General features: G+C 48.7%; 1 pseudogene; it reads right to left on the reverse strand.

The window, feature by feature from the left end:
- Positions 1 to 9923: 9923 nt before the first annotated feature.
- Positions 9924 to 10072, reverse strand: LOC145344601 (U2 spliceosomal RNA; annotated as a pseudogene).
- Between the last annotated feature and the right edge of the window lie 702 nt (positions 10073 to 10774).

The raw sequence follows: 10774 nt of genomic DNA on the forward strand, positions 1-10774 counted from the left end.
AATGTGGGTCTGTTAAAGACATATCCAGCTGATCAGAGATGAGAATGTCATGGCAGATGTATTCACTGTATTAGACTGTAAGTAGAAATCTCACAACACCAGGTTAAAGTCCAACAGGTTTATTTGGTATCTCAGAAGGGGGGACGGCCCGAAGCAAAAACAAAGTCGAAAGGAAACTTAAAACGTCAAATCAAAACGTGATTATCAGGGTTGATAATGCACCCCAGTCCCTGCGGTACCCAGCGGGTGCAGAAGGCATCGACTGCGCCCGTGGACACCGCATGCTCCCTCTCCAGGGACACCTGGCCGTGAATGTAGCCACGGTAGAGGGGCAGACAGTCGGGATGGGTGACCCTGTCGATCACTTGCTGCCTGAACCTATTAATGGTGTGTCTCGCCAGGCACAGGAGCAGGTTCACGAGGAAGTCGCCATCCCAACCCTCCCCTCTCTGCACCAGGTGTCCGTAGATCAGGAGTGTGGAACTGAAGTGAAAATAAAACAACGCGCCCCAAATTGATATGCAGGAGCTGCACATCATAATTGAGGCTGAGCAACTGGTAGAAGAAATACGTCGTCAGGGCACACCATCATGGAGGAGGCTCAACGTAAAGATATCTCTGCAGGGTGTGGAGGCAGAAGGTTGCTACCTGTGTGTGAAGGCTCACCAGATCTTGGCCGTCCTCCTCAAGCGGGAGATGCAGAACCTCGGCAGGGACCCAGTGCAGTCAGTTGCCCCAGAAGAACTGCACGAGAGTTTTCTGCATATTGGTGACAAATTGGTGCATATTGGTGGTCTGCTCAGATGAGGAGGATCACGACAGACACCTCCAGATGCTGAAAGATGCCCTCATAAGAACAGAATAAGGCGCTCGATTCATCGAGCGATAGCTCCGATGTGCCACAGCGAAAATCTGCACTGACCTTCTCAGAAGACAAACACGGGACACAGTGGACAGAGTACCCTGCATCGTCCAGCACTTCCCCAGAGAGGAGAAGCTACGACATCTTCTATGGAGTCTTCAACATATCATTGATGAAGACGAACATCTCGCCAGGGCCATCCTCACACAGCCACTTCTTGCCTTCAAACAACAAGCATAGACACGGGTCAAGGGAGGTGTAGGAAAAATGCTTTGTTAAGATGGCGGCATGGGTTTCTTGAGCCGAAGGGCCTGTTTCACGTGCTGTGTTGTTCTTTGTTCTATGTTAACCGCACAACCTCAAACAGTCCATTGTTCGCAGCAAACTACTTCAGGCGAACTGTGACCACAACACCACACAACCCTGCTGCGGCAACCTCTGCAAGGCGTGCCGGATCATCGACATGGATGACATCATCACTTGTGAGAACACCATCCACCGGGTACGTGGCACATACTCTTGCAACTTGGCCAACGTTGTCTACCTAATACACTGCAGGAAAGGATGTCCTGAGCGTGCTACATTGGGAAGACCATGCAGACGCTACGACAACAGATGAATGGACATCGCTCGACAATCACCAAGCAAGGCTGTTCCCTTCCTGTTGGCGAACTCTTCAGCGGTCTCAGGCATTTGGTCTCTAATCTTCGGGTAAGCATTCTCCAAGGCAGCCTTCACGACATACGACAGCGCAGAGTTGCTGAGCAGAGACTAATAGCCAAGTTCCACACATGTGAGAACGGTCTTAACTGGGATCTTGGGTTCATGTTGCACTATCTGTAACCCCATGACTTGCCTGGGTTTGCAAAACCTCACTTACTGTACTGTTTGGAGCCAATACACATCTCTTTAACCTATGCTAATGCTCTTTTCACTCACATTGTCTGCATCTTTAAGACTTGAATAGCAAGTTAGTTGTAAAGACTCGCATTCTAATCATTAATCTATAAACTGTCTGTGCTGTTACATGCTCTGTCTGAGGCCAGAACTCTCCATTCACCTGACGAAGGGGCAAACCCCGAAAGCTTGTGAGTTTACTATCAAATAAATTGGTTGGACTTAAACCTGGTGTTGTCAGACTTCTTACTGGTGACAAAGCTAGGAGGAGGGGTCAAATTGACCAACCGGTATCACAGCATGGAGGCAACCAGCTGGTTTATGACAAGAACTTGTACCCTGTAGGTCAGCACTCAGAGCAGTCCTGTCCAGTGACCCAAGTGGGCGGTGACTTTGGCCTCCAGTTCCCACCATTCACCGGCCAGGATTCCTGGGCTGGGCAGAGATGGACCTTCAAGTCGAGGAGGTTGGTCCTGCTCCAGGTGAAAGGCCTGAGCTCCCCCGGAGGGGGGTCTGTCTCCCACACAGTCCGGAACACTTGGCCCAGTTGATCCTGACGGAGGACGTGGTGGAGTACACCACCTGGCGTTCTCACATCCTTCGCAGGTCAGCTGGGTCCATGAACGTGAGGAGCACATCGGCCTAAGCTGACAGCACCACCCCTATGTCCGGGCATGCAGTGTCAAGCCCAACAACCTCCTCCGCAAGAGGCGCAGGAATGGCTCCACGCATATAGAATACAGTTGGCCAGACAAGGGGCAGCTCTGCCGCACTCCTGTCCCAGGGCGAAGGGGTGCCATCAGGGACCCATTAACCTTAATCAGACACTCTGTGGCAGAGTACAGTAATTGGACCTGGGCGACAAAATGCGTCCTGAACCGGAATGCCTGCAGAGTTCTGAGTAAATGTTCGTACTCCACCCTGTCAAACACTTCCTGATCTAGAGACAGGAAGGCACTCGACAGACCAGCCCTCTGGGAATGATGTATCAGGTCCTGGACTAGATGGAGGTTGTTGTGAATCGACCTGCCCGGGACTGTATAGGACTGGTCAGGATGGATCATGTGGTCCAGCACGGATCCAAGGTGTGAAGCCATTGCCCTGGCAAAGATTTTATAATCGTGCTGAGGAGGGTGACTGGGCGCCAGTTTTTGAGACACCGGAAATCTCCCTTCTTCGGCAGCAGGGTAATAAATGAGCCACAGAAGGGTCATCTCCCCGGTTGCCACACTCTCCTGCAGGACCCCCGTGTAGTCGTTCCCCAGGACGTTCCCGAACGCCCTGAAGAACTCTACAGTCAGCCCGTCCTGCCCGGGGCCTTGCCTTGTTGGAGGCTGTTGAGGGTGCCGGTCAGCTCAGCCATGGTGATGGGGCCCTCAAGCCCTGTGGGCTGACCTGCAGGAGGTCCTCCCACAGGACTCTGGGCATCCTCGCTAGACAGATCTGGAGAGAAGAAGAAGGTGTAATAATCCCAGGCAATGGCCCGGATGCCCTCCGGAGCCAAGACAGGGAACCATTGTCGGCCAGCAGCATAAGGAGCTGCTGACGGTTAGCCCGTCCTTTTTCCAGTGAGTAGAAGAAGGGGGAGCCGTGGTCCAGGTCCACTCGGAACTGGAGCTGTGACCTCACGTACGCGTGCCACGGGATCCGATGAGTTGCAGGTCCTGAAGCTCGCCCTTCTTCTCCCTGTACTCCAGTCGCAGGGCCAGGTTCACGGGCTGACTGAGGCGTGCCTCCAGGTTGAACACCTCCTTCTGCAACTTCTCGAGTCTGGATTTCCGCCTGTCGACGCCCTTGCGTACTCCTGACAGAAGGTACGGATGTGAGTCTTGCCCACATTCTACCATAGCTTCAAGGAGGGGAAGCCTCCCCACTTCTTCTCTAGCCGGCCCAAAATCGATGAAACGAATTCAGGAAGCGCTTGTCCTCAAGTAGCGCGTTGTTAAAGGGCCAGTACGCGGACCCCCCCCCCGGACGCAAGACGGAACAAACTCTGCCCACACCAAGTGGTGGTCCGTGCACAGAAAGTGCACGTGGAGGCCGACGGCACGCTGGACACGTGCGGCCTCAAAATGTAAAGGCATTTGATTCTGGACGCTCCGCCTCCACGCTTCACAAAAGTGAAATCTCTGGAGTCAGGATGGAGATGTCTCCAGACGTCCACCAACTTGCCGGTCCCGCAACATCACCACCACTGTGGTGCGCAGCCAGGGGGCGGTGTGGTCCCATGCTGCAAAGGTGCAATTGAAATCGCTTCCGAGAATGATGCATTCGCCCCCCACGATGGTGTCGAGCTGAGCGGGCACTTTCTTGTAGAAAGTCGTTTGCTGTGGTCCAGCAGTTGGGGTGTAGACATTCAGTAAGTGAATGACCATATCCCCCTCACGGACCGTCAAGTGCAGCAACCGGCCTGGCACTGGCTTCTTGACCCCCAAGATCTCCTGCTGAAAATGCGGGGCCAACAAGATAGCCATTCTGCTAGAAGCGAGCGTGAGGTGGCTCATGTAGACCCCCCTCGCCACTCCAGGAGCCGTCGGACTTCGTCTCCTGGAATGGTACGGGTTTCTTGGAGGAAACACACCGCATACTTCCTGTCACGGAGGACCGAGAAATTCTGGAACCTGCGGAGTGGCTCACTGCTGCCGTTGACCGTTGAGGCTGGCTATAGTTACCTTCATGTCAGTAGCATTTTGCCACTGTCACCACTTATATCAGTACTTCGGGGAGTGCTGGCGCGAGATGCGCCAGTGCAACCCCCCCCCAATGAGCCCATCAATGATCTCCTGTACCCGACATTGCTCTCTTTTAGTCAGGTCCGACGCGACCTGGGAACAGACCTGCATGGACCGGATGAGCAGCGCCAGGTCCTACCAACAGTCAAGGGCTAATCGGACACTGTCAGGGTGGCCAGAATGGTCTTTTATAAATGCCCTGAGTTCCCCAGAGGTGGTGAGGCGTATGAGGGAGTCTGCCACCTCAGGTTTATTTGGTAGCTCAATTTACAATAATGGTTGGAATGCGAGTCTTTACAAATAATCAAGTCTTAAAGGTAGAGACAATGTACATCTCTTTAAGCTGCCCACTCTCTCTCCACTCACATTGTACGTTTAAGATTTGATTACCTGTAAAGACTCGCATTCCAACCACCTTTTTGTAAATTGAGTTTGTGTCTTTATATGCCCTGTTTATGATCAGAACTGATGTGGGTATGCCGGCGTTGGACTGGCGTAAACACAGTAAAAAGTCTGACATCAACCCAGCCTTCAGGAGAACAGTGACCACAATACCACACAACCCTGTCACAGCAACCTCTGCAAGACATGCCGGATCATCGACATGGATACCATCATCACACGTGAGAATACCATCCCCCAGGTACATGGTAAATACTCTTGCAACTCGGCCAACATTGTCTACCTGATACGTTGCAAGAAAGGATGTCCCGAAGCATGGTACATTGGGGAGACCATGCAGACGCTACGACAACGGATGAATGAACATCGCTCGACAGTCACCAGGCAAGACTGTTCCCTTCCTGTTGGCGAACACTTCAGTGGTCACGGGCATTCAGCCTCTGACCTTCGGGTAAGCATTCTCCAAGGCGGCCTTCACGACACACGACAGCGCAGAGTCGCTGAGCAGAGACTGATAGCCAAGTTCCGCACACATGAGGACGGTCTCAACAGGGATCTTGGGTTCATGTCGCACTATCTGTAACCCCCGTGACTTGCCTGGGTTTGCAAAACCTCACTTACTGTACTGTCTGGAGACAATACACATCTCTTTAAACTGTGATCAGTGCTCCTTCCACTCACATTATCAGCCACTTCAGGTCTTGAACAGCAGGTTAGGTGTAAGGATTCGCATTTTAATCAGTAATCTCTAAACTGTCTGTGCTTTATATGCTCTGTCTGAGGCCAGAACTCTCCATTCACCTGACGAAGGGGGTAACCCCGAAAGCTAGTGAGTATATTATCAAATAAATAGGTTGGACTAAAACCTGGTGTTGTCAGACTTTTTACTATGATCAGAACTCCCATTCACCTGATGAAGGGGCAGCACTCTGAAAGCTAGTGACTTATGCTACCAAATTAACCTGTTGGACTTTAACCTGGTGTAGTGAGACTTCCTACTGTGTTTACCTCAGTCCAACGCCAGCATCTCCACATCATTAGACCATAAGACATAGGTGCAGAATTAGGCCACTCAGTCCATTGATGCCCAACCATTCAATCATGGCTAATATTTTTCTCATCCCATTCTCTTGCCTTTTCCCCATAATCCCATATTAATCAAGAACGTTTCTATCTCTGTCTTAAAGACACTCAATGACCTGGCCTTCACAGCCTTCTGTGGCAATGTTCCACAGATCCACTGTCTATCATGGAGCTGTGCCTTCCTGGTGTTATCTTCAGAGAGGATCAAATATGAAAATTTGGCATTTAAAATTGAGAAATCTCCAATATGGAGAGAGTGTCCCTTTAGAAAATGTATTTGAGCCATGTTCTTGTGAAGGATCTTGTTTTTTTACATATTCAGAGCTGTTTTATCTAGAACTGGCATCCTGTATTGTTGCTGCAGCAGCATGATTGTTTCTAATGGCTGGAATGTTAGTTTTAATCTGAACTAAGGCTGGGGTTTTCCCTGGGATTTTGCAGAGTGGAGCTTCATTAGGATGATTAGCAGGCATGATCATAGAATCCTACAGTGCAGAATTCGTCCATTTGGCCCATCAAGTCTTCACTGATCACATTCCCACCCAGGCGCTATCCCCATAAGCCCATGCATTTACCCTAGCTAGTCCCCCTGATACTAAGGGGCAATTTAGCATGGCCAGTCCACCTAACCTGCGTACCCGGGTGGCACAGTAGCACAGTGGTTAGCACTGCTGCTTCACAGCTCCAGGGTCCTGGGTTCGATTCCAGGCTCGGGTCACTGTCTGTGTGGAGTTTGCACATTCTCCTCATGTCTGCGTGGGTTTTCTCCGGGTACTCTGGTTTCCTCCCACAGTCCAAAGATGTGCGGGGTAGGTTGACTGGCCATGCTAAGAAGTTGCCCCTTAGTGTGTCCAGGGATGCGTAGGTTAGAGGGATTAGTGGGTATAATATGTAGGGGTATGGGGTAGGGCCTTGGTGGGATTGTGCTCGGTGCAGACGTGATGGGCTGAAGGGCCTCCTTGTCCACTGTAGGGTTCTATGATTCTATGATCTTTGGACCGTGTGATTTATACAGAATATTCAAGCTTGAGTGCTGTTTTTTGAAGTGTCTCCCTTTTCCCCTCTCTGAAGTTGGAGACAGGAATCTGTCAGGAGCGAAGTCTCCTTTTTGGAGATTCCACTGTATGAGAGTGGATCTTTCTCTGAGAATTGCTGCTTTGGAAGCTGCAGAGAGAGGTATTGTTTTCTGTCTGGAGACTGGGCGTTGCCAGAGACTGGGTTTTGAGGATATATCCTTCTCTGAAAATTGCCACCTGAATCTCTGTCCAGAAGAGCTAAAAAGCTGAAAATCTAGCATTACATAAGCATTGCAGAGTGTATGTCCACAGTGCATTCTATAAATTGAAACAGGGATAGCTACCTGGCAAGGATTATATTTTGCCTTATCTAAGTATTTAAATTCGTAAATGTTATGACAATTATTTGTGTTTTTTTATTTCAAAAATATACTTTATTCATTAAAAACTCTGAAATAAGCATTGCAAAACAACATTCCCAGCAATTACAAACAGTGCAAAAAAAAGTAATATATACAATACTTTATGGTGCTCAGTTCCAAGACATTACATTCATTACAGTTCAGTTCTTTAAACTAAATATATTCATCGGATTTCACTGCTTTTGTTTTTTCAGATTAGCACACAGTTACTCAGTCCAAGGGTGTTCTACAGAAACCGGGCTCTCGGTCTGCCTTGGTTGAAAGGCTTTAAACAGTGGCCTTTCCCCGTTGTGCCTTTGGAGCAGCTGCCCCAAGCTTGAGAGCATCCCTCAGCACGTAGTCCTAAACTTTGGACTGTGCCACTTTGCAACACTCAGTCGAGGACAAATCTTTGCACTGGAAGATCAGCAAGTTTCGGATGCACCAAAGTGCGTCCTTCACCAAGTTGACGACCCTCCAGCAGCAATTGATATTTGTCTTGGTGTGTGTTCCTGGAAACAGCCGATAGAGCACCGAGTCCTATGTCACAGAAGTGCTCAGGATGAACTTTGACAAATTCCACTGCATCTCACTCCAGACTTTCTTTGCAAAAGCACATTCCACAAGGAGGTGTGCAACCATCTCATCACCCCTGCAGCCGCTTCAGGGGCAGCATGCGGTGGTGTTGAGACCTCGAGCATGCATGAAGGATCTGACGGAAAGTGCCCTTCTCACCACAAGCCAAGCCAGGTCTTGGTGCTTGTTTGTAAGTTCTGGTGATGAGGCATTCTGCCAGATGACACTGACAGTCTGCTCAGGGAATCTTCCGAACAGATCCACCATCTCCTTTTCTTTCAGGGTCTCAAGGACATTAAGCGCTGACCAGTCTTGATCGCCATGTAGTCAGAGGTGTATTTCCGGAAAAGTTTCTCCACGGAGGACAGGTGCTGTGGTATGATCCAACTACTTGGAGCGTTCCATGGCAGTGTGGCCAGACCCATCCTCCGCAACACTTCGGACAGGTAGAACCTCAAAAAGTAGTGGCACTTGGTGTTAGCGTATCGAGGATCTACACACAAATTAAACTAGAAAGAGTGCAGAATAGATTTACTAGGATGCTACCAAGACTTGATGGATTGAGTTATAAAGAAAGGTTGGATAGACTGGAACTTTTTTCTCTGGAGCATAGGAAGCTCAGAGGTGATCTCATTAAGAACTATAAAATAATAAGGGGCATAGATCAAATAGATAGTCATTATCTTTTCCCAAAGATAGGGGAGTCTAAAATTAGAGGGCATAGGTTTAAGGTGAGAGGGGAAGAGATACAAAAGTGTTCAGAGGGGCAATTTTTTCTCACAGAGCATAGTGAGTGTCTGGAACAAGCTGCCAGAGGTAGTAGTAGAGGCAGGTACAATTTTGTCTTTTAAAAAGCATTTAGACAGTTACATGAATATGATGGATATAGAGGAATATGGGCCAAATGCGGGCAATTGGGATTAGCTTAGGGGTTTTTAAAAAAAGGGAGGCATGGACAAGTTGAGCCGAAGGTTTCCATGTTGTAGACCTTTATGACTCCATGACATAGCTTGATACAGCCACACATCAGGATGGGGGGCCATCTAGATGAGGGCGAGGTTGGGAATATTTTTCCCTCCATTCTCCAGAGAATGCATTCCTTCCCTCTGGACACAATCCATCTATGATGTCCAGATAAATTTGAAGATGGTTTGGATCATTGCTGCTGCGCAGGATTTGGGAATAGGTCAGACCTGTACCACATACAACAAAAGCTAACCAGGTTTTTTCCAGTGATAGAGTGGAGTGTTGCTCCCACAAGCCTAATTTCTATCTTACTTTGATGATGCGCACTTCCCAGTTTTTGGCGCACATCCCCACCGCTCCAAATCATATCCTCAGCACCTTAAATTGTCTGCCCTGATGGTGAAGGGGACAAAGGGTCTGTCAGCCCAATTCCCAAAGAACATGGCTTTGCTCTTTCCCCGGTTGACTTTGGTTCCCAAGGCCAGCTCGAACTGGTCACAGATTTGAGGAGCCTGCGAACAGACAATGGATCCGAGCAGAAGACAGCAATGTCATCTATGTCCAGGGAGGCTTTGACCTGCGTGCCTCCTCTGCCTGGGATGCTAACCCCTTTGATGCCTGGGTCTTTTCTGATGGACTCGGCAAAGGGTTCAATGCAACTCACAAAAAGGACGGAGGAGAGAGGGCAGCCCTGTCTGACTCCAGATCTGATTGATCTGAAACCTATCTGATTCCCACCCATTGATTGAAACTGTGCTACTGATGTCTTTGCAGTTGGATCCAATTGCAGATTCCTTCCCCAAAGCCCATTTTGGAGAGCATATCCATCATGTAGCTGTGCGATATTCTGTCAAACGCCTTCACCTGGTCTAGGCTAATAAAGCAGATATCCACCTGCTGTCCTGCATGTAGGTGATCATACCCCTGAGTAGCACGAGGCTATCAGAGATATTCCTGCCGTGTCCAGCCCAGGTTTGATCAGGATGGATTACTGACCCCAGAGCAGACTTGACTAGAATTTCTCAGCCAAAAGGCTGAGATGCCACTTTTAAAAATTGCTTCAAATGAAGCTAAAATGAAACCAAAGACAGGATATCAATACTACACTTGATCTTAGTCAAAAGGCCAAGAAGTGATCTTTATGTTACATGCTGCCTTTTCTTAAATAAAGTTTGTTTTGAGGAAAGCTTCCTATGGATCACTTGAATCATATCTGGAGGGAAACACCTTATGCTCACCTAATGCCAAAATCAAATGTAACATTTAAGGTCTAGGCTAACCTTTTAAAGCACCTTGAGTTCCTGGCCTCAGCACCAGGACTGAAAACATTGGATCATAGGGTATTAAAAAATGTAGTTGAGGGGGGTAAGTTATAATAATTTAAATGTTCCAGAGTTTAGAAGGAATGAGCACCTATTACACAGTGTACCTTGGAGTGCATCCTGGATTGTAAACACTGCAGTCAAAGTTATTCCAGATACAGAGAGCTGATTGGTTACTGATCAGGTGGGTTGGTTCATCCTGGATGATGTTATCCTCTTGACTGTCTTTAGTAAACTAGCCTTTCAGTGATGGTAAACTGGCCTTTCATTCAGATGGCAAACTGGCCTTTTGGTGATGGTAAACTGGCCTTTTAGTAATGGTAAACTGGCCTTTCACTCAGATGGCAAACTGGCCTTTCAGTGATGTTAAACTGGATGCATCTCATCAGCCCCTTTGAATGTGGACTGCTGGCAGTTTCTCCCTTTTTGCTAGTTTGATTACACCCCATCTTGCCTTATTTATTTCTGAGTCTTGTTGTTAGCAAATCCATGGCAGAGCCGTATTGATAGTGCTGTC

Source organism: Carcharhinus amblyrhynchos, chromosome 6 (genome assembly GCF_965287045.1).
Source record: "Carcharhinus amblyrhynchos chromosome 6, sCarAmb.v2.hapA, whole genome shotgun sequence".
NCBI lineage: Eukaryota > Metazoa > Chordata > Chondrichthyes > Carcharhiniformes > Carcharhinidae > Carcharhinus > Carcharhinus amblyrhynchos.